Source organism: Anas platyrhynchos, chromosome 2 (genome assembly GCF_047663525.1).
Source record: "Anas platyrhynchos isolate ZD024472 breed Pekin duck chromosome 2, IASCAAS_PekinDuck_T2T, whole genome shotgun sequence".
Taxonomy (NCBI): Eukaryota; Metazoa; Chordata; class Aves; order Anseriformes; family Anatidae; genus Anas; species Anas platyrhynchos.
In genome coordinates this window covers 34,025,087-34,047,511 of record NC_092588.1, presented here as the reverse complement: position 1 = coordinate 34,047,511, position 22,425 = coordinate 34,025,087, and the positions used below count along the sequence as shown (strand labels likewise).

The 22,425-nt window shown below is 42.5% G+C and overlaps 1 protein-coding gene and 1 non-coding gene across 5 annotated transcripts in view; one reads left to right on the top strand and one right to left on the bottom strand.

The window, feature by feature from the left end:
* EYA1 (EYA transcriptional coactivator and phosphatase 1) overlaps positions 1–7,439 on the bottom strand; it is a 163,118-nt gene extending 155,679 nt beyond the window's left edge. Inside the window, exon 1 of the mRNA XM_038174190.2 lies at positions 7,211–7,439. The gene's annotated coding sequence lies outside the window, so the exon portion shown is untranslated. The remainder of the gene's footprint in view (positions 1–7,210) is intronic.
* Positions 7,127–22,046, top strand: LOC119715818 (uncharacterized). 4 transcript variants are annotated; one of them, XR_011807472.1, is made up of 3 exons: positions 7,127–7,261; positions 18,359–18,476; positions 18,646–22,046. It is a non-coding gene; the product is annotated as an uncharacterized protein (transcript). The 4 variants fall into 4 exon arrangements; XR_011807470.1 differs by having other exon boundaries at positions 18,359–22,046; XR_011807471.1 differs by lacking the exon at positions 7,127–7,261 and adding an exon at positions 7,492–7,872 and having other exon boundaries at positions 18,359–22,046.
* Positions 22,047–22,425: the final 379 nt, after the last annotated feature.

Sequence of the window (22,425 nt, the reverse complement as noted above, 5' to 3'; positions counted from 1 at the left end):
AGCTCAGAGAACTTACTGAGCCTGATGTAGTTATCTGTCCTGACACCCTTGACAGAGCTCTCTCGTCTGTCTTCCTCTTGATCCCATGTAAACTTTTTGGATTCCTAACAAATCTGAACATTCACTCTTGGGGAACAGGGAACAGGAGCATTTCTGAGCACCAATCTTTTCTTGTAACTATCTTTGGTGCTAAGATCACATTCCTGAATGGTGAGGGTCAACTCAGTACCCATCACTTTTCATGTACAGCTACAGCTGTTGGCTCAAGGTCTAGCAGCTTACATTTCTCTACACATAATTGTATTTGTCTTTGTATTTGCTAGTGACGTGTCTCATAATGTCCTTGCATAGTTCTTCACAGTCTGCTCTCACTGTTATTCATTTCAGTTGCTTAGGAATAATTTGCTGATTTAAATTGATAACCTGAAATATCTTCCATTCAAGTGGAAAAGACCCAGAAAAAAAAATGATTGTGCCTGATTAGCACACTTATTCAAACTAAGCTATTTGAAGAAACAGGAATTAGAATAGTGTAAAATTTCTAGAAGAAATTTCTTCTATTCCAGAAGAAATAAGCAAACAAGATGGCATGTTTATCAAAGAATGGAATTCTGACTGCTAATTTCAGCAAGCTCATGAAAGCTCTCTGGTCTTCTAAAGTTGGAAAAGACTTGGTCAAACACAAAGAAACTGCTCCTGAGGAAGAGAAAGAAACACCCCCAAAATAGTGACAAAAACTGCCAGAACATCAGAGAGGGGCAAAATGTGGGGCAAAATTCCAAAAGTGAGGTTAGTATTTTACCACTCTTTTTACAAGTTCTACAACTGAAATACAACTGGTTCAGCAAATGTCTTGATAAAGTTTTAGTGCTGATTGTTTCATCTACAATGGCCAGGAATGGTTTAAATTGCCAAGAGGAATGAGGTCCTAGTGAATATGTGCATCAGGTATCAAAACGTGTGCCAACGATGGCAGAACTGCCTTGTTCATCTCCTTGGAAGACGCACCAAACAGGCAGGCTGTGTTAAGAAGCTCCACAAAGAGCCAAAGTGAGAGAGACACATACATATATAATTTTAAAGCAATAATGTTATTCTAAAAGTAGAGCTTTCCAAACATAGCAAAAGATCATATTTTTCATTGAACACTGAATACATATGAGTCTAACTGTGAGACAATGTTAAAATTATACTGGCAACTTGCTTGCCAGATTTCTTTTTAATGACTTACAAAATTAATATGATGTTTATACTACCCAGTTGGATCGACTTTATTTGTATCTGAAATGTAGTTTGAAACTGTTCAGCAAAGAAAAACACTAACTGTTTAGAGTGAGAAATAAAGAATATTCTTTTTAGGTGAAAACATAAGGGACACTTATGCTTTTAAAAATTGTTAAAATCACCATTTACAACCCAAATTCTGTCCCTCAAATAAGGATTAAATAACTTTCCTCTAAGCATCCAAAGGATCTTACCAAAAATGACAAGAGCCCCTACTTTTCCTGGATTTTTCAATGTATTACTAATAAAGAGAACAAAAAGAGAATGCAATAGCCAATTCCTTAGCTTGTGAGGTTTTTGAGCAATTGAATCTTTTTCTGCATTTAATGTATCAAATATACTAAAAAAAGCCAGTAGATCCACAGATTATCACTAACTATTAGACTAAGTATCATGGTTAATTAAGAATATGAAATACACACATGCTAAATGTTGAGCTACGAACCACAATATGCAACTGGAATACTTGCTTAGCTAAGGAAAGAAGTGCAAGATGCTTCACATACAAAGTTTACTTTCAACTTGTGTGGTTCTGTGCAGTGTTTCTAATAAGTAATAATTATATATGTACTTTAGGAAGCCTTTCTACACCCATTAAAAATTTAGATTAAAGGTAGGGCATTACTTATTTTACACATGCTTTTAAAGTAGTTTGTAAAATATATGCAAGTCTATAAAAGTTTGTGGCCTAACAACAAACAACTGTACCACTACTGCACATCACAGTACAAACAAGTAAGGGTTTGCTAATTATAATTAACACAAGTCACATGTAAAAGTTGTAAGGCTTACACAGAGCAATTAAATGTAATTTTCTTTCTTTCTTTTTTTTTTTTTTTAATAATAATATATATATATTTTAACTTCTATTCATTTTTTTAAAATAAATCAGATGGATTTGGATTTGAAATCACAATAACCTACATTAAAGCCCAAGCTTCCACCATTCTAGTTAAAGTATTTAAGTAAGGAACACTATCAGCACTATTTTCAGCAGTGAAAGCCATAGCAGAAGAAATATACCCAGAAAGCAGAAAAATATACCCAAATAGGATGGGTTAGAGAAAACATGTTTTAGTGTGTCATGCTGGTTATGGAAAGCTAACACTCAACCAGAAAACTCATAGGTGAGGTGGCTGTGCCCCAGTCACTGCATGTCCCAGCACATGGGACCCAAGCACTGGACTAGAGCCAGATTGCTTCGGGGCTCACTCAGGCACTGGGAGCAGTGTAGATGTATGCACATGGGCTACCCAGCCCACCCAACCCCCAGCTGCCTCCCCATGGGACTAACACAGGTGTTCCCCGATGCATGCCACTTCCAGCATCCACCCTGGACCAACCAACAACTGAGATTCAGGTGAACATAAGCACCAGTGGCCTTCCTTACATATTCATGAGTAAGGCTGAGGATGCTGCTGTTTTGTTTACCTTCCTACATGCTCTGTATGATGAGAAATGTTCACTGTCTCTCAAGGTCAAGACAAATGTTCATGGCTAAATCACAACTTTCACGTACCGCAAAAAGCATCTTACCTGCAATCTATGTAACAGATCAAATGCTAGAATTTATGCTTTCAACTACAAATATTTCTACTTTATATCATGCAGTAAAGTTCTATCTTTATTTACAGTGGGTGTGAGTTTCACTAGTAGGTGGAAGAAGCCTATTTTCTCCATTTGGACTCACCTATGAAAATGGAAAAAGGAAGATATTTTTCCTATTTTATTATTATTATTATTTTTTCTCTTTCAATCTCTGTAAAAGCCCAACTGAAAGTGAATGAACAGCCCTAAGCCTGTGAAAACCAGAAGGCTGTATCACTGAACTGTCAAAGTTGTCAACATGAAGTCCAGTGGGATATTTAAAGGCACCTTGGAAAGTTAAACATCCATAGCCATTTATCCCTATTTATTTATTTGCACTGCAAGAACCCTTATGAATAACATTAAGCACCCAGCTGTGCCTTTACTTACCTAAATACCTTTGGAAGCCTGACCCACGGTGACCAAAAATACCAACAATCCACTAACTAAAAAGTTATCTTTAAAACATTGGTGATGTTATATTTACCTAATGGCAATGCAAGCTGTCCTTCAGATCCTTCTGCTATGACTTTTGGATCTCGCCTCTCAGCAGGCAATCCCAGAGCCCTGCTCCATCCGCATCACATCTCTGCAGTCCCATCTGGGCTGCCCAGGCAGTGGCAGTGACCGTTGTCCCTTGTTCAGAGCCACGAAGGAGCTGCCTGTGGGGCTGCCCTGCTCTGAGTGGGTACAGGGTGGAGGCACCGTCTGGGAGCTCTCTTCCCTGGCCAGCAGTCATTTCTTATGAAACTAAAACCTCACTAATAAATCTTTGCCAAATTTGGACAATTGGTGTGAATATTAGAGGGGAGGAGAAGGAAGTGATTGTGAGAGCATTTGTAGGACTCCCAGTTCCTTGGGAAACAATGCTTAAAAATATTTATAAATGATGGTTTGTACAACTTTGTCATATTTCTTGCTTGACAGATGACGTTCTGCTCCTCTGATTTCTGCCAAACTCTGTTTTCATGCAAATAAATTCAATAAATCATCATTTTTAACATAATAAAAACTGAAAACTTAAGAGTTAGGAACCTTGATAAATAGGTTCTGCTTACATAACTACACAATGATGCATTTTGTGGTTTTGGTTAGCACAAAATATACCAGGTTAGTCAAACGGCAGTATTTAGTTCCCACTCTCCACATTTCAAAACTGTTTTGGTCAATGTGAATTACTTTTACATACACACATGAAAAAATTACAAAGTGAGAAACACAACTGAAGTTCTTCAAGCCATTAAAATCAACGTGTCCTCTAGCAACAGCTACACTTGTAACAAGTTTGCTTATCCTAATACTCTTGTAATCTTTTCTACCATCACAGTTCATGATAAAGCTGTACTTATTGTTATATATCACTGTCTAAGTAACACACTACAAATGAAAAACATAGCAGGTGATAGATAGCTTTAATCCATATGATATTAGATGTACAATTTGTTATAAAATATTACTGTTTCATCAAATAATGTTAGAAATAAATTATATAAAATAGTATTTTGTAATAAAGGAGAAAGTAAAGAATGTATTGCATTAAAATTCTGAGCATAATGTTTCTCTTTCCTTTGAGAACTGTATAGAAACTAAAGATAATAAATTTATCTACACGATACCATGCAATCCTCCTCAATATTTAGATGATAAAGAACTCAAGCCTGAGTAATTGCAAGTCAGAAACTTCAGGAATTAAGCCAATTGCCCTAAGTGTCAGTAGGTGTGACTTGCTATGGAAACAACATAGGAAGGACAGAGAAACAACTTAGAGTTGGAAAAGCTTTAAAAAGCATATGAAGTACCCAGCTGTGGCTTGCTTGATTTTAAGGACTTTACACACAATTTCCGTTCGTGTGAATAAAAAGAGCTTTCTCATAGCTCACTTCATTATAAGGGTAGCTGCAAAAATGCAGACCCACCTCCCAGGCTGGGAGCTCACCCCAGTGATTTTTCTGGGATGCCCGGTACGACAGGGCCCCACTGCCCATAGACCCCTTGGGCTGCCACAGGAATCATCCCGCATGCTACAGGACAGCTCAAGAGCTTGCTGTCACATCTCCAGATCTGGTCAAACATTGGTCTGAAGCCTTCTTTATGAGATGGTGATATCTTGGCCTGATTCATAGAAATTAATGGTAAACTCATTGCTACTGTTTCCATGGTTGTGTGGTATGATTAGTACTTGGAGACAGAGTGAGAAGTGATGCTGTGTCACAAAGAGGTTAAAAAATGTAAAATGGCATTAAAAGCGTCTAGACATTTGAGAAATCATTATCAAGTGATGTTTGATATATTAGGTTAAACACAGAAAGATAGAAAGAGTAGAGATGAAAGGAAGGAAAAACTCTAGCCTCTTACTCCAATTTAATCCCTTAATTTTATATCACTTTCCCTCTCTCTAAATCTAGAAGGAAAGGCTATTTTGAGCATTAATATTTATGGATTCTGTAATTAGGTAGTTGAATGAAAGAAACAGAGAAAATAACCTCAAATTCTCTAAATGCACAGGATGCAGGAGGCCCCAATTTCTGCCTGACTTGAAGAACTTTTCAAATGACCTTCGAAGATTTAAAAATTCTCCTGCCAGAGGAGCCCACCCCTCACCCAGAACCAAGCAACAGGAGTTGCAGCACAAGCAGGGTAGTCCCATCAACAAGAAAGAGTGGCCTGCTTCCTCCTTTTTCTTCCTACTTTTTTTATGACACAGTTTACATGCAGATACAGAAGGAAATTAGAAATGAAATGTCAGGCCTGGAAGAAATAACAGAGCTGTCAGGAACCAGTGACTTAGTTTTTGCTTAGAGGGCTTGTAAACAATTTTAGTGATTCTATTACAAATTCAGCAAAAGGGTACTGCCTGGGAGCTGAAGATGCTGAACCATTCATTAAGACTAATCTATACATTTTGAAAGTTTGCTCAAGGGCACAGATACCTGCAGTTTACCTTACACTCAAATCCATAGCAGAATAAGATGTTTCCAGGCTAGCACAAAGGTCTGGGGGGTGTCCTGACTAATCTTAAATAGGCCAGCTCCGTCTATGAGTTGTAGTCCTCAGTTAGGGACATTTCCATACGTACTGTCCTTCTGCCTCCTATTTTCTGCTGCAGACAACCTGTTCCATGGCTGCTCTGTGATCCTACAACTGCACTCATTGTGGTTCATGCTTACACAGCTCTTGGCAGAGAATGAACAGCTCTAATCTGGAAATTGTTTCGTAGGGACTTTCCACACACCACATTCTCTGTTTAAAAAAAGAGGGAAATCATAGTTCTCGCAGCACTGAATGACCGATTTCTCTCCTTATAGCCTTTTTATTTATTTAAAAACACTATGGAAAGTGTGAGTATTCAAAGGCAGAGACTGCAATGCTGCCATTTGTAATGTCAGTGCTAGGTTAAAGGTTGGACCAGATGATCTTGGAGGTCTTTTCTAACCTGAATGATTCTATGGTTATGTGATTCTAATGCATTTTGTTAGAGCATGTGAGGCCATGAAAGTATTTTGCTGCTAGAAGCAAATGTGCACGACGCTTCCCTTTGCAATTTAAATGCAACACTATGTTCCTCAGAGCCTTAATAAATAAATAAATAAAAATAAAAACCACCAAACTAATGTTAACCAAAACAATGTTATATTTTAATAATCGAAGAAATTCTAAAGTATTTCCAGCAAAAGTGATCCTCGACTCCTGGAACTAAGAACAGCCAGAAAGCACCCCGCAGCCAGCCGCATCCAAGCACCTTTCCGCAGGGGAGCAGAGGAGGGGGATGCCCGCGGTGCAGCCCCCGTCCCTGCCTCCTCTGCCCCTGAACGAGCCGCTGGGCAATGCGGGGAGGGCAGCGAACTGGGGGAGCGCCCTCACCCCTCCTCGTCCCCTTCCTCCCCCGGCCCACCTGGGCGCCGTCAGCGGCCGCCCAAGCCCCCGGGGACCGTGCCGCGGCTCTCGGCCGTCGTGGCCCGGCACCGGCCGCCTCTCCCGGTCCGTCGGAGGAGGAGGAGGAGGAAGAGGAGGAGGAGGAGCCGTGGACACCTCCCCTGGCACTCGCCGCGCTCCTAGCCGGCAGGCCGGGGGACAGCGCGCAAGGCGGCCGTGCGAACCGCACCGAAGCCCCCGCAGATTTTTTTGCCCGCAAACCCGCGTTCAGCGAAGCCAAGCCCCCCTGGCCCCCCCGGACCCCCAACCCGTCCTCCCCTTCCCACCGGGGCTCCCGCAGCCGCGCCCCTCCCCGCCTCCAGTCTTGCAGCGCTGCGCACCCGCGGAGCCCCCCGCAGCCCCCGGCACGGCTCGGCACGGCTCGGCACGGCTCGGCATGGCTCGGCACGGCTCGGCACGCACTTACTCCGCGGGGCCTCCCGGGTGGAGGCTCGGGCCCGGCGGCTCCCCAGGCGCGGTAAGTGGCGAGGAGCCGCGCTGGGCGGGGAGGGGTTTCGCCGAGGAAACTTCCCCGGAGCCGAGCGGAGCGGTGCAGCTCGACTGCCCGCCTCCTGTTCTTCCTCCTCCTTCTCTTCCTCCTCCTCCTCCTCCTCCTCCTCCCGCCGCCGCCGCCGCCTCGCCCGGCGGCAGCACCGCGCCTGCCCGGCCGCGCCGCGCTGCTGCTGCTTTCCGTTCCCGGGGCTGCAAATAGTCAGCCGCTTTTTTTTTTTTTTTTTTATTGTTATGAGTGGTGTTTTGAAAGGGAAGGTAGTGCGGAGGAAGGGAAGGATGGGCACCGGAGGATCCCGGCTTCCCGCAGTGCCGTGGGTGCAGCCCCGCCGCGGTACCCGCAGCATCCCCGGCCGGTGGGGATGCACCGCTCTTGGCAAAGATTGTCCCTGATGGAGGAGAAGAGTGAGTCCGGGGAGCAAGGACAGCATGGGAAGAGTGTAGGAAGCTGTGCTGTGATGAACGTGGCACCTGACCCCTCGGGTTATCCCCAGGTTCAGGGCTGGTGCGCAGCATCCTCTCCTCAGTACCTGCGAAGAGAGAAAGTAGGGGGTTGATTCTCCGGGTCTTGTACTTCAGGTACGAAGTCAGTGCAAAGCAGTGGTGAAACATTCTTTTTGCTTGTCCGTGCAGGGGGTATGAACTTAAACTCAGCATGAAGCACTGGCATCTGAGTCTAAAGTTAATGAGTGCCCTCTTCCATTCGGCAGGTTGGTCCCTGAGGAAGGAACACAGCTGGTGATTTTTTAACATGTACTATTAAAGACCAGCACTGCAGTCCAGGCCTCATTCTGCCTTTCTTCTTTCCTGAAGTGAAAGGTGTGCTTCCCTAGACAAGCAAAATAATAATAATAAAAAATAATAATAATAAAAAGTTGCCCTTGCTTCAAGCTCTTCCACATATTTCAAACATTTCCTTGTCTTCAATACATACTCCTCAGCTATTTTCCTTTTCTAGATCTTCTATGACAATTTCAGAAAGTACAAAACATCTCTCTGACTATAGAGAAAGTGAGATCTTGTCCCTACAAATATTTATAATGTGTACCTTAACCATTGGTACACAAGCAACATCTTTCAAATCAATAGAGTATCTAGCTGTTTTTCTTAAAAGATCCCAATCAATTGGAATCTATTCTTCCTTCTTAATGATTTTATGGGATTTTCTTCACTTGTTTCTTCTCTAGTATAGCCATCCTGTCAACTAAAGGGTGAGGGTGAAGTAAAATGACAAGTATGGGGCCATGTAAAAGCACACTGACAAGCTGAGACAAAGTGCAGGTTTTTTTTTGTTGTTTGTTTTTTTAAATAAATTAATACATTAGGCCATACTTTTGACTTATTAGATACTGGATATTTTTATGTGTATATGTAATTATTTTTCATTAAATTATATCTAGTTCAACACAATTTTAAGATACTAAGCTGAGCTTACTCTAATTCACGTTAAATCCAGTAGTTGCAGTCACATTGTTCCATGACAATGGGATCATGCTAAGAAATAAAAGATCACACTACCTTTGGTGAGAATTTTTATACTGCAGGAAAGCAGAAAAAATTGTCCTAACATACCTGGGGGGAGAATGTGATCTACAGGTTGTAAAAATTGTGGTCTATAGCCACACTTAAGAGAAGGTGACATCATATGTCCACCTTCTCCCTTCTAGCGGAACATGAAATGGAAAAGAGCACATATGGGTCTATAAAAAGCTCTGGAAGCAAGAAGGACAACAGGACTTCTGTAACATCCTATCTCCTGGACTCATGGTATAGATGTCTGCAACCTAAATTCTACGTTGTATGGAGAAATTTCTTCAGAAATTCACAACCTTTGGCTGAGCAGATGGTTGAATATCCACTCAGTGATACAGCCTTTCCTCACAGTCAGGTGTAGGGCATCAGTCCAAATTCTCTCCTTTTTCACCTAGAAGTCTTAGCTGCTACAAACTCAGAGATTCAGATTCCATTTAGTAATTTTGATGAAGTAGTAGAGTATGCAACAACCCTACACGTGTCCAAAATACATAAGAAAGTCTTTGCCAGAGCACATCTAAGACCCCAAGGGATGCACTTACTTTAGTGTGGGAAACCTAGGAATAAAAAATGAGCATGAGCTCCAGAGTGAAGTATAAGTGTTACACAGACCTGTGAGGATGTTGGAAACATGGCCCCAGAGAGGACTATGCTCTCCTGAGAGGTGTGAGACTGCTTATCAAAGTGAAAGTGTAGACCTCCTTCCTGTTGCCCTGGACAATATGGTGGCAAGTGTTTTGGATCTCCTTAGGTTTGACTTTACAGTATTTCTGTTGGCCTTCCCCTTCTGCAGGTTTGACAGTTGTTCGTGTTGTAAGAAGAATCAATTGAAACCTATATAATTTTTAAGCACTAAGTTAAAAATCAGCATAAATATCATTCACACTGGTTGATTGATAAACATGTCTTATAGATCAAAATGTTTAAATTTTGTTTAAAATAGCACTCATATTACCCTCCTACTTCCTAGAGTCCAGCCTCAGGAGTTGTCAAGCATCTGCTGTATCCACTGGAATAAAAACAAGTTATGCTCCTTCCCTTTCCAGGAGCTGTCATGTAACCTGCTGCAATTCGCCCCCTTATCTGTAGTAGAAACCTTTGAAATGTTACGTGGTTACTACAACCTATAGTTTATCTACAAACAGTTTGGGGCTTTCTTATACAGCTAAAGAATTTAAGTAGGAATAGTGAGAAAATTTATTCAGACTGACAATTCAGAGTCCTGCAGACCAGAATACCAGTGCCTTTGAGAGCTGACAGGAGCTCCAATGTAAACGGTTCCTTTTCTGTTATTCTTTCACTCCTCAAAACAAGCACCTCTCCAGATCTGAGAGCTCCTGGCAGGTATGATGAACGGCAAATCCTAATGAGGGATCTGGTTTGGCTAGAAGTGTTAGGACTTAGCACACTGTACAAATTCTCATCTGAAATAGGAGTATCAGGAGCCAATTTCTTGAACATAATTTATTCCAGACACTAGCTGGAATAAACAGCATTCTGTAACCTCCTCAGATACTTTGCCAGTAGGGAGCTGTCTTTACACTTCTTTCAACTAAGTTAGTGATCCAAATACAAAATTCATCACTCAAGAACACAATGTGGTTTTACAGACTTGAGGATTTGAGTTCATTACCATAGACATTATTGTGCCTATCTGTATGTTTTTCCTTCTGTGTCAGATCTTCTGTAGCATGCTGCTTGCCTTGCCCTGAACAGTAAAAACAACAGCACTCAGCCCATCATGCGGTTTAACTTTCTAGAAGCAACTTGAGCGTACACTCAGTTTCTAAAATACTCATTGTTTTACTTAAGTGAACTTTCATGCTGGAAAGGGAGTATAAAAATTGAACCTCCTTAGTAAGTGTTTTATTGCCTGCCTCAGAGTCCTTTTGGTTTCTTTCAGAAATAGAACGGAAATTTTCATTCTTTTGCCCCTAGCCCCCTGCACAATGTATGGGAATGAGCTAGATGTTGTCCCAGCACGGTCATTATGAACAAAAGTATTGCCATGAGTGTAAACATGATGACCAGTGCAAGTCAGTAGACTAGTAAAACCAAGCCTTTCAGTTCCATTCAGATGTCGTCTTCAGCTACACCTAGATGCAACTAAAAGCAAAGTCCAACACATAGAATTTTTATTAATAGAAGAAATACAGGATTCAAAGAGAGAGTTTCTAATGAAACATGGGAACCTTTCTGAGGCAGTTGCTACTTCCTCTGAGTTCTGGTGAATTTTGAGCTTTTTTTTTTTTTTTTTTTTTTTTTTTTTTTTTCAGTGTCTGTAAATTCATCTTCTTTCTAAGACCCAACACACTTGTGTTTGTAATTTTAGTGGAACAGTTTACGGACCTAGTTCTGAGTACATAGATTTACAGAAGTTCCTTCCATGAAACAACTGTCTAAAACCATGTTATAGAGTAGATTATCAATGAAATCCTATTCTATTGCCTTTTATATTTTAAAATTTCTGCTGATTTTTATTGTGTCTTTGCTCTTCCCGATGTTCATTAAGATCTTCAAGCTGACTACTGCATGTGAAATGGAATAATACCCTTAGCTTTCCTCCCTTTAAGAATGTGATCACAGTCAAGGTTCTTCAGCAGTAAAGGCCTGAAATTAGAAGCCTGTGTATGTAACAAAGATACTGATGGAAAGCTGAACTGTTCAGAGTGACAAGCTACTTGTTTAAGGTCATATTCTGCAAACATGGACTTGTACATCAGTTTTGTGTGAGACTACTCATGGAAGCAGTCTAGCACAGTGACTAAGGCAAATTTGGAACGGCAGTTTACCGAACACCAGATTTCAATCAAAGGTGCCTTATCTGGAATCTTGGAAAACTTCTTTGTGTTTAATGTGCCTCATTTTCTTCAGAACATTATGTCTCCATTTAACTCCTAACAGTCCAAGAGGCCAGGCTGTATAATTTAATCATCTTGTTTACTATTTAAGTCTTGCTTATCTATCATTACTGTATCCTCAGAAAGATTATATATACCCTCAGGAAGAAAATTGCATGGTATATTCAAGACAATTGTGTTTATAAAAGTGTGTTCAAATGGTTTTATCATTTTGCCTGCAAAACTCCTTGAAAACTTAAATTTACAATGGAAGTATTTCTAGTAATGATCAGAAAATAAAAGAACAGTGTAATCTTAATAAATGAAAGGATATGAAGTCATTGCAGCACATTTCTGACAGATTAATAGGAAAAAAAAAGGAAAACAACACACATCCTCAGGTGTCTGGGGGAAAATGTTTGAATTTAAGATTACCTTTTCAGAATTTGTTCAGGTCTCTTCTCGGCGCACTTCTGGAGTTATTCCAGAAAGCGAATTAATAGTGAAGAAATTTATATAAACGCTGAATTTTTAAAAGTCAGTGATCCAAGTTAATGATCCCATGATCCAACTGAAGCCTGCAAGTGCACTAAGAACAAACCAGGGAACAGGGAAAAAAAAATCTGTGCTGGGCAAAAGAGCTTCCGGCAGAGTTCTCTTGTGTTTTTCGTTTGTTTTATTTGTTTGGGGGTGGGCTGGGGGGTGTCTTTTTTTTTTTTTTTTTTTTTTTTTTGGCGCACCGGACACGAGGACGGGGCGGGAGCCGGAGGGATGTGCTGGGGACGGCCACCACCTCCCTGCCTTTAGCCCAGGGGCTCCTCCAGCTCACCCCGGCCGCGGAGCCGGACTGGGCGGCAGAGCTGGGGGTGGCAACCAGGCACTCCGGGAAATTATCCGTTTTCACACAACCCGGGCCGATCCCGTGGTCTGGCAGAGGTAATGTCCGGTAGCACCTTGGGGGGCTGCTACTGGAGCACTACAATCAGTGGCTTCTTACGCCACAGAGAAAACTAGGAGATCAAATAGGGAAAACAAACAAACAAAAAAGCAAACAAAATAAAAAAAAAAAAACACAAAACCACCTTTTCGGCTGGAAACTGAGTCATTGCTCCTGCTCAGTAATATCCCAGACACGAGTATCTAATGTGCCCCTGATCCCTGATTCGCTGTTTGCAGCGATTGCCAATGGGAGCTTTCGGGCTTTGAAGTTATGGAAATTGTCTTCGCAGGCATTAGTCGGTATTTTAATAGCTCTCATTCTGGCTCGCTTGCTGCAGGATTTAGAAAAGCCAAAAATTCAGCGCTCTTCCGGGGCATCTAAAACGTTAGGTCCGTCCTCCGAGAGGCAATTCAACGTGAGGCCAAGTGCGGAGAGACGAAATGAGTGCATGTGTTCAAAATTACATTTTCGGCAGAAATTAAGATCCACCGGTCCGCGTTTAAATGCGAGGTGGGACAACGGCGGGGGCGAGGGGGCTCGGTGTGCAGGAAACATCACTGGGAAACCTGGAATGTAACAGCGAGGATCAAAAGTTAATGGCCTATTTGATGTGAAAAGTGAGCCGGGGATGGCGGAGAGCGGGAGCGAAAAGAGCCGCCGGGACGCACGCAGGGCGCCCGCACCGCCGGACGATCCGCGTCCCGTGCAAGTAGCTAAACCAAAAATACAGCGCAGGTAGGAGCGCATCTGGGGCGGGTTAGCCTTTCGTCCGGTGAATTGAGCCTTCCCGGAGGAGCGGCAGGGCGGAGAGCCGGCTCCGCGCATCTCCGCGCATCTCTCCGCGCCTTGTTCGGCCGCTCCCCGGCGTACCGCAGGGTGCTGCGCGGGTGCCGCGCGGGGAGGCGCAGCCAGCGCAAGGCGCGCAAGGGGCTGCGCGGCTCCGGGCGGGCAGAGGGTGCTGGAAGCATCCCTCCTGCCTGCACTCCTCCTGTGCCAGCCCCTGTCAGAGCCTGCTGAAAACCCAAGTCTGTGTTTGCGCGTAATTTAAGACAAGCGGAGAATCCCCGAGGAGGAGACCGTTTGCTGCGCCGCATCGCCAGGCCACGGTCGCAGCTCGCCAAAACTGGGGGCACTGGATGGAGCCGTCTCCTTGCTGATAAAGCTAGGGAAAAAAAAATAAAAATATATATATATATATATATATATATGTATGTATATATGTATATGTATATGTTCGCCGCTGGTGCAATCAACATATTTCGGCCACGCCAGTGTGCTTAATTGCATTTTTCTAGAAATAACGCTCTCCCTTGTACCGTTTAATTTCTCCTGCTCTAGCATACGCTTTGAATTAAAACCGTTGACAAGATTGTAACGAAAATACTGATTGATGTAAACATGGCCTGAAACAAATCCACACCTGATTCTGTTTCTCTGACGATGCTGATTAAAGCCAACCCCCGCCTTCCCCCGAGCCCGGCCAAGGTCTTCAGCTTCCAGAAAAACTCCTTGCCGGGGCGCAACGGTGGCAGGGAGCGAGCGCCCGGGGAGATGCGCAGAAGAGTAGCATTTGATGCGCCTGGGGGTCCCCGGGTAGATTTGGAGAAGCATTAAGTACAGTGGGGGCAGTCGTTTTCTCCCTCGTTGGTCTCATCCCATTCGGCTCCCGAGAGAAGTCTGCAGGCAGCCCATTGCCAGCGCTAGAATGAAAAGGCGAAGGAAAGCCAAAAATGCCTGTGGTCTCCGTAAACTACATTAAATCGCGGGAGTTTTATATTTAGGTTGATAATGAAGCGCGTAAAACGGTAGATAAAAATCAGTTGCTATGGACCGTCTAGGATTTCGTATGTTTTTATTAATTTTCATAGGAGATTTGAAGGTTTACGGGATCTCGGTGCTACAAGCGGGCGCTGCGGCGGAGCTCGCCCTCGGAGGGAGCAGCGGAGCCGACGGGGAGCTCTCGGGGCGACCTTTTTGCAGCCTCCCTGCCACCAGCACCGTTCAGCCCTGGCCCTGGAGCACAGCTCCCTCCGGCTGCCCCCAAGCCCAAGCCCTTGCCGAGCGCGCAGCCACCGCGGGGCGCGGAGGTCGTGGGGAACATCCTCGGTGAGGAGCCCAGCGGCCCTTCCCCTCCTCGGAGAGGGGTCTGGCAACATGAGGCTTCCCCCTGGGGGTTGTGTTCTGTCTTTTTGTTAATGACACTGTGCGCTTTTTATATTTGTTTTCTGGAAAAAAAAAAGAAAAATCTCTATAATTGGAAATACACTAATTTTGAGGGGCTGAAAAGCCCCGTTCACAAGGGCTGGCTTTGCAGCTGAGCACGTTCTCGCAAGGGCGTCCGCCTAAGTCCCGAAGCAAAACCTAAAATCCCCGAGCGACCTCGTCATAGGGATATGGCGGGACCCCCTGCCCTGTGTAGGGCTCCCCCCAGCACCGTGCGGGCGCAGACAGTGCGTGGCTGCACCCAGGGGCTCCTCTGCAAGCGGCGCTCCGGGCTGCGCGGGCTTGTGCGGGGCTGCGCGGGGTTGGCTCGCCCGAGAGGGCGCGCAGGGGGTCGGCGGGTCAAGCAGGTGTTCCCGGCTCCCAGGAGCTACTGTGTCGGTGTGACTGCGCGGGCTTCACCGGCCGTGTTATTTATTTATTTATTTATTTATTTATTTATTTATTTATTTATTTTTCCGTGCATTTTGGGATGATTTAACTGATCTCCGTGCTCCACAGAGAGCGGTCCATCGCCTTACACTTTGCCCCTCGCGTTGCCTTCAGCAGCGCACCTCTCGCAGCCTGAATTCCTCTGCGCTGCTCTCCAGGCTGGCTCCCTCTCGTATCCCATTTTCCACGGGGAATTTATACACACAGCCGCACACGCTTCTTTCCAGGCGGCCAATGAACAGGGTTTCGAAGCGGGTAGCCTCCTTTGTTTAACGAAGCGGCATCATTAGCTCCCCATTAGCTGGCAGCGTCACAGCTCACGTCATCAGTCCAAATCACTGCGTTCTCACTCTCTCCGCGCTGCTCCCTTAAGGAAGCTGCCGGTTTTCTTAGCCCGCCAGCGAGAGAACCTAAGCCGCACCGGAGTGTTTAATCCGGTGTAGATATTTAATGTCATACCGATGGCTGGTTGCGGAGAGACCTGCCGGATGAGCAAAGCGGGGTTTGGATCCAAAGCCGCCCTTAGGTGGCGGTTCGCAAGCAGCCCGGGTGGCTCCTAGGCTGAGATTCACCTTTATCGTTTTATAGTAAACAATAGGAAGAATTTTAAGAGCAGACCCCATTCTTCCGCGCGTACGTTGTTTTCTATTGCATTATGCTTCGTACAAAGGAAGAATAGAAAAGGCAGTTTCTGTGTTAGGGTGTTAGAATGGTTTCAAGTTATCATTTGCGGCAAGGACCATGTTCAGGGAAGGGGGTTTTGCTTGCCAGACACTCAGAAGCGCGCAAAGAAAATCAAACCCAGCAACAATCAAAGTAACAACAAAATACCCTAACCAAACAAGCCCAAAACCCCAACAAACCAAACCAAACCAAAAACAAAGCAAAAAGGCAACAGCAACAATAAACAGAAGATACCAATAAACCTTAAAAAAATAGTTTAAGATCTATCTTAGAACACTGTTACTGTACATAGAAAGTTGAACTATCCTCCAGGCACCAACAAACGTTTCTGAATAAAATACGAAAGCGGGGAGAGAGAAATGTGCTGAGACTGTGCTTGTCTGATATGCTTGTTCGCTTCTATGGCTAACTCTTCATGTGTGGGGTAACAAATACCCATCTCAAAATTGCCAAACGACACTCTCTCAGCTATGCAAATAAAAATACAGAACATGTTGCTCCTATAGTTTATGCCCAGTTTAGTATCAAGGATTCTGACGGCCAGAATATGCAAAGCGGTGGATTTCTCCCTTCCCGACTGGTGACACCCACGTATGACTTGAGTGTGTGCATGCCTGTGCACCATAGGATACGACGATGTGGAAAATGCATTATTTCCTGAAAGAGTAAACAATCATCTTGTTCAAATAATCCGTTTTTTGCTGTGTTTTGTGGGTGGAGGAGTGCTTACCTCAGGTCTACTCAGGTTTCCCAAGTATAACAAGTCTGTAAACATTGCAAATCATCTTCGTGAAGTATTGGGTTGAATTCTGAAAATCTAGAAATAGACACGTACTGCTTTTTTTTTTTAAAAATAATAATAATAATAATAATAGATTTGAAGAACATGCCGTTAAAGAAAAATATAGTGAAGGGGAAAAGTAAAGGAAGAGAAATTGCAATGGTGTTGGAAAAGTCTTGGCTCTGGTAGGCAAGGAAACACTCTATCTTCTTCCAGCGTCACTTGATGAGACCATAAAGAGACCGATATTGTGCATTTTCTCAGAGTTTTCCAATATGCCACACACATATAACACTAGCAAGTTTCGACAGCTATTGCCAGTACTCGAATAGGTTTCCCTCAAGTGAAGAAATGCATCTTTAAGTGGGAAATCTGCCATGGGCTAACCACAGTCAGAGATGTCTGCTGGGATAAACAATATTGTTAATTCCTTCAAGCTCCATCTGTGGAAATGATAAAGTACAGCCATTATGGAAGACTGCAAGGTTAAATTAATTAGGTTCCTCCATTATGCTGCAGTCTTCTGAAGATGATTGCTATTTCCCTCTTAAATGCCATTATTCCTAGGTCTATCTAGCAGCTGATGCAATTAAAGTGAACATAATGTAAATTTAACAACACAAATAACACTTTCCTCCACGTATGCTTGAATGGCTCATGCAAGGGCTATATCGCAAGCTTCAGCTTCACCCAGTAAACATCTGATGTTTAAAAAAATAAAAAAAAAAATAAAATCAAACAAACCAGTGTGTATTTGGATACTTTTCTTCTGCGAATTCTTGGATCAATACTTTTGTTTCATGTTTTCATGTTCTCAGTAATGTTAAAGGATCCAGTTACAAACTCTTGCCAGTAAGAAAGAAAATATGCCCCGCTGTGCACCCTCCTAAACACTTCTAAGAAATAGTGTTTTCTTTTCATTTGGAATGACAATTTTGTTTGCCTGCTCTGCCACGGCGAGGGAGACTATAGATTATGAGCAGACACATTTAATTCCGCACCGCATCGCCGGCGGCTGCCGGAGTTGACACGCGTCCTGCCGGCGCGGTGATGTGCGGTGCAGTGCGGAGAGGTGCGGTGCGGCCAGGAAGCAGCCGAGAGCATCCAGCGGGGTCGGGGCCGGGGGGCTGCTTCCCCCCCCTCCTTCACTCCCTCCTCCGGGGATCCCCGGTCAACCCGTTCTTGTGATGCGCTCCCACTTTATTAATTATTATTATTATTATTATTATTATTATTATTATTATTATTATTATTATTATTATTATTATTATTATTATTAATTTACCGTTATTTTAAGAAAAAGCGTGTTTTTCTCTAAATCTTTGCAATTCTTCACGGGTCATTATGGCTTAATGCAATTAACGTCACCTTTTGTAACCCAATAGCAAGTACTTCCAGGACAAATCTTTAAACAGATCGCTAATCGTAAAACAAGTTATGGTGTCTGGGACTCAAAAGGGAGCTATTTGCTAGTTGCGCGGATACTTTCAAGCTTCTCCTCTTCCTTTCCCCCTCCCCCTTTTCTCTAGCTCTTGCATCTCGGGTTTATAGGGTTTGCTGAAGCGCTGCCTTATGTTGCTCTTACACCCCCCAACCTCCGTGTTTTTTTTTTTTTTTTTTTTTTTTTTTTTCCAGTTGCTAGAAAAAAACAGCGATGGGGTTTTACACTTTTCATGATGCAGGCCGACGGGACCACGTTCAAAAGCACGGGAATTAAAAAAAAAAGGCGGCGAGGATGCTGGAGGTGGTGAGGGTGAGTACCCTGGGCGGGTACCGCGTGTGCGGAGGATGCGACCAGCTCTGGGGCCTGAGGTATGGCCGGGGCAGAGGCTGGGGGCGACCTCCAGGGGCGATCCATCAACAGCAGCCCATCCAGCGTCTCCTGCCCCCTCACTAATTGCTTTGGCTTTTCTCCAAATTAGTGCCTGCACACTTCCTTGCTCCCCCAGCGCGCACCGGAGTGAAAATGGGGCAGAGAAGTCCTGTGCTGTGAGGGGTAAAAGGGCAACGGTGCAACGGGTCCCCACATCTACAGCTTTTTTTTTTTTTCTTTCCCCTTCTGCACAGTGAAGCAGGGTTGGCTGAGAAGTTTAAGTTTTATTGAATGCCGAAAGCCGTTTTCTGGCCTGCTGTTTGGTTCCTGCTGTGCAGTTTGGGAGGAAATCCAGGTGGGATATTTAAATCTGATTCAAGTGTCACATAGATAATTTATAGGTTGGTCAAGGTAGAAGCAGATCCTTTCCCCCAAATTTAGGCTTATGCATATAGTTCTGTAGGTCTCATCCACGCAACTGACACTGAAAGAGGCCCGGCTCTATGCTGTGGTACATAATACACAACAAATGGAATGAAAAATTTGGAAATAAATCATACAGGAATTCTTGGTTCGGGGGAATGACATCCCAGTACTTAAATTATTAGATTATGTTTGGATAGAATATTTAATCTACCACACACCATCCATGTACTTTAATTTTCCTGATTCCGTGAATAAATTTGGTCCTGATTTCAGTTTTACAGCTGAGTTTCAATTTGTGTTCTCAGTTAGCCCTGAGGAATGACTGTCCATTCGTGAACCTGACAATGAAGGTAAATAAGTTGCACTGTCACCACGTGGTTGTGCATTATGCTACATTTTTGGAAGAAACCTTTAAAATCTGTCATCTCTTACTGTTTTCCAATGGACATTTGTAGGTCGGGAACAAGAGGAAGCTGCATATAAAGGTGAATTTTCCAAAGAGGTCATAACAAAAATCATATTTAAAAGGTCCTAATTCTATGGCATTGAGGGAAAAATAAAAGAATCACTGTACCTCGTCCTTCTTTGGAGACATTCAAAGCAATCCTGCAGAATGCACAATGCATTCACCTTGTCTGGTTTAATAGAGGCAGAAAATGATTAGAGTGTGTTTTAATACTTGCTGTACAAGTGACGTAAGAAGCCAAGCCTCAGAACAGTTTAAATGTTGATATACCCAGCTTGAAAAAGCTTGTCAAATAAATCAAACCGTTCTGGGGGCAAACCCATGTTGTTTTTAAACCACAGAGTGGGGCAGTGGGCGTGGTTACTCACATGGTTGAATGGTGAATGTATAGATTTAAAATACATTTTGCCACACTGGTTTCCAGAGGATTGTTTTGGCCTCGTATTCCAAGACCATGAGCCAAAACTCTGGTCAATGTTTTGACAACAGAGCCAGGAAAAACAAAAAAGGCTTAGCCTGTGAAAAAGAAATGAAGATGTAGTGAAGGAAAACAGTAGTCTCTCTGCCACTGCCTTACTCGATCCATATGTGGACTTAAACACAGGAAATACCCACCATTCACCGCAATCAAGCCAGAGGCTTGTGCATCAGAAAGTGCCTTGTGGAACTAATTGGACTCTATTAAGATTGTCATTGACATAGGAAAGCATTTTGAAATTTTAAATGAGAACATTTAGAGAATACAAAAAAAATGATAACTGCTGTAAGTGTTAATTTTTAAAAAATATGTTCACCACAGCACTAAAATTTTATGATGTGTTTCTAGTGTGGCTTTTTACATAGAATAATTATCATTTTGCAGTGTTTGTGTTCTTAAACTCTTTATGCTTACTTTTCATCAAAAGTCTTTCTGTCACAGACAAAAATCATCGAGTGTGCTCCAGCATCAGTTCATAGCAGAATGGAAGAAAATCCAGACTTCACCAATTTAAAATGATAATCAACAAAGTGATGATGTCTTACATACTGACAAAGTTTGCAGAGGAAACACAGCTACAAATAATATGTCCTGGAATGATTTTTTTTTTTTTATTTTATAGACTTGAGTGAAAACAACATTTGTCCTTGCCAACAAATATTTGGCAAAGTGTTTCTTTTAGCACATTCCTGCCAGATATCTCCTTGGGAGGTCTTGGTGTTGTTTTTCCCGACTGCAGTTTGCTATTATTATTATTATTATTATTAGATTTGTTTGTTTGTTTAGTTATTGTTGTTGATGCTTTTTGTTATTTTTATTTATTTATTTAATTAATTATTTTTACTATACCATTGCTTTTATATTTTTAGTATGGTGAAGCACAATTAAACATGAAAAAACTATGTTGTGTTTGCCAATTAAATTCAATCTCTACGTAATTTCCACTGAATTCACAATCCTGTGAACTTTTACTGTCTTTGCCTGTTTGATTTTTTTCTCCCTCTTGCTTTGCAACACATTAGTGGGATCACTTATGTTTCAAAAGTCACAGGATCTTTAGTATGCTGCTGAACAGTGAGTTAAATTTCTTAGCCTTCTTGATAGATGGAGAAGTGTTTGAGGAGGTGACATGTTTTCCCCAATTTTTAAGTCACCAAATAACACTGTTGTAGAGCTGTGTAAAAAAAAAAAAAATCAGTTCCTCCACATCAGCTACACAGGGTACTGTAGCAGGACTAGGGACACAGATGTCAAGTGTCTCGTCTGCTCTCTGTACCTCAGGGAATCTAATTATTTATTTATTTTTATTATTTTCATTCAGTTTGCCTTTTTCATCTTTATTATTATTATTATTATTATTATTGTTATTGTTATTAATTTATTTTAATTATCCAAATGGTACTTTATCCAAATTTCATGAAAAATTCCTGTTCATAAATTTTTACCTTTGAAAGACTTGCAAGAACAAACATGTTCACATGCAGCAGGAGCTGCAGTTGTAAATGTGTTGAAACTCAGCCGACAGGTATTTTGAATACAGGTAGCAGAACCTCTGCTCCCGATGCTGCATGTTCAAGCCTTATGTTCATCGGCAGAGATTTTAACACATTGTCTATGTAAAATATAACAACAGTGGAAACTTTGTTTATTTTGGCATTTATAGCAAACGAAAAAAACAATTTTCGTAGCCGGGTCAACAGCCTGGCATGAGACTTGGAGCTCCTGAGGGTCACCACCTGATTTTCTTTGTTGTCTACTACCAGTGTGATAAGGCAGAGCACCCCAGCTCTTCCTCCAGAACTAGTCCCTGGACGACCACCTTCTAATGCCGACTATCATTTCTTCTAGCTCAGGCAGCAGCCTTACCCTGTTTTGTAACTTTTGCAGATTTGACTTCAGGACTTGTGACACCATTCCTTACATTTTATGTGGTCTGTTGAGGGAAAGAGCGGGGAGAAAGTCTGTGTGTAAATACATAAAATGTGATGACTTTACAGGCATGACTTAAGTCTGATTGTAATGTAAGCAAAGCTGATTATTGTGTTGGTAGATGTCTACAAAGTGTATTTGGAGTACAACAGCACATATGATATATTCAGAAAGCAATTGAATATATAATAAATTAAGAACAGACAAAACAGTTATTTCACTATGAAGTTGTTCATTCTCTACACATATGATTCTTAATTTTTTTTGAATGTGAAACCGTATATGTAAAAAACTGATCTGAACAAAACTCTCAGCCCAATCCATGCATCCACTCACATTCCTGCGGGAACAAAAAAGAAGAAAAATTTGGCATCTTGCGATCTGGATTATTGACAGAAACACTGTCATTAATTTTTAAAAATAAGAACAAGGGACTATAGGCACTAAGATCATATCTGGAGATTTTTTATTGCTGGCTTTGGAGTGACAGAAAATAAAATTCACCCCAAAGGTCAATATAATTGGACTTCTAAGTTATCCATATTTTCTCTGATGAAGTGAGCATTAGGCTGATGTGAGTTGGAGGCATA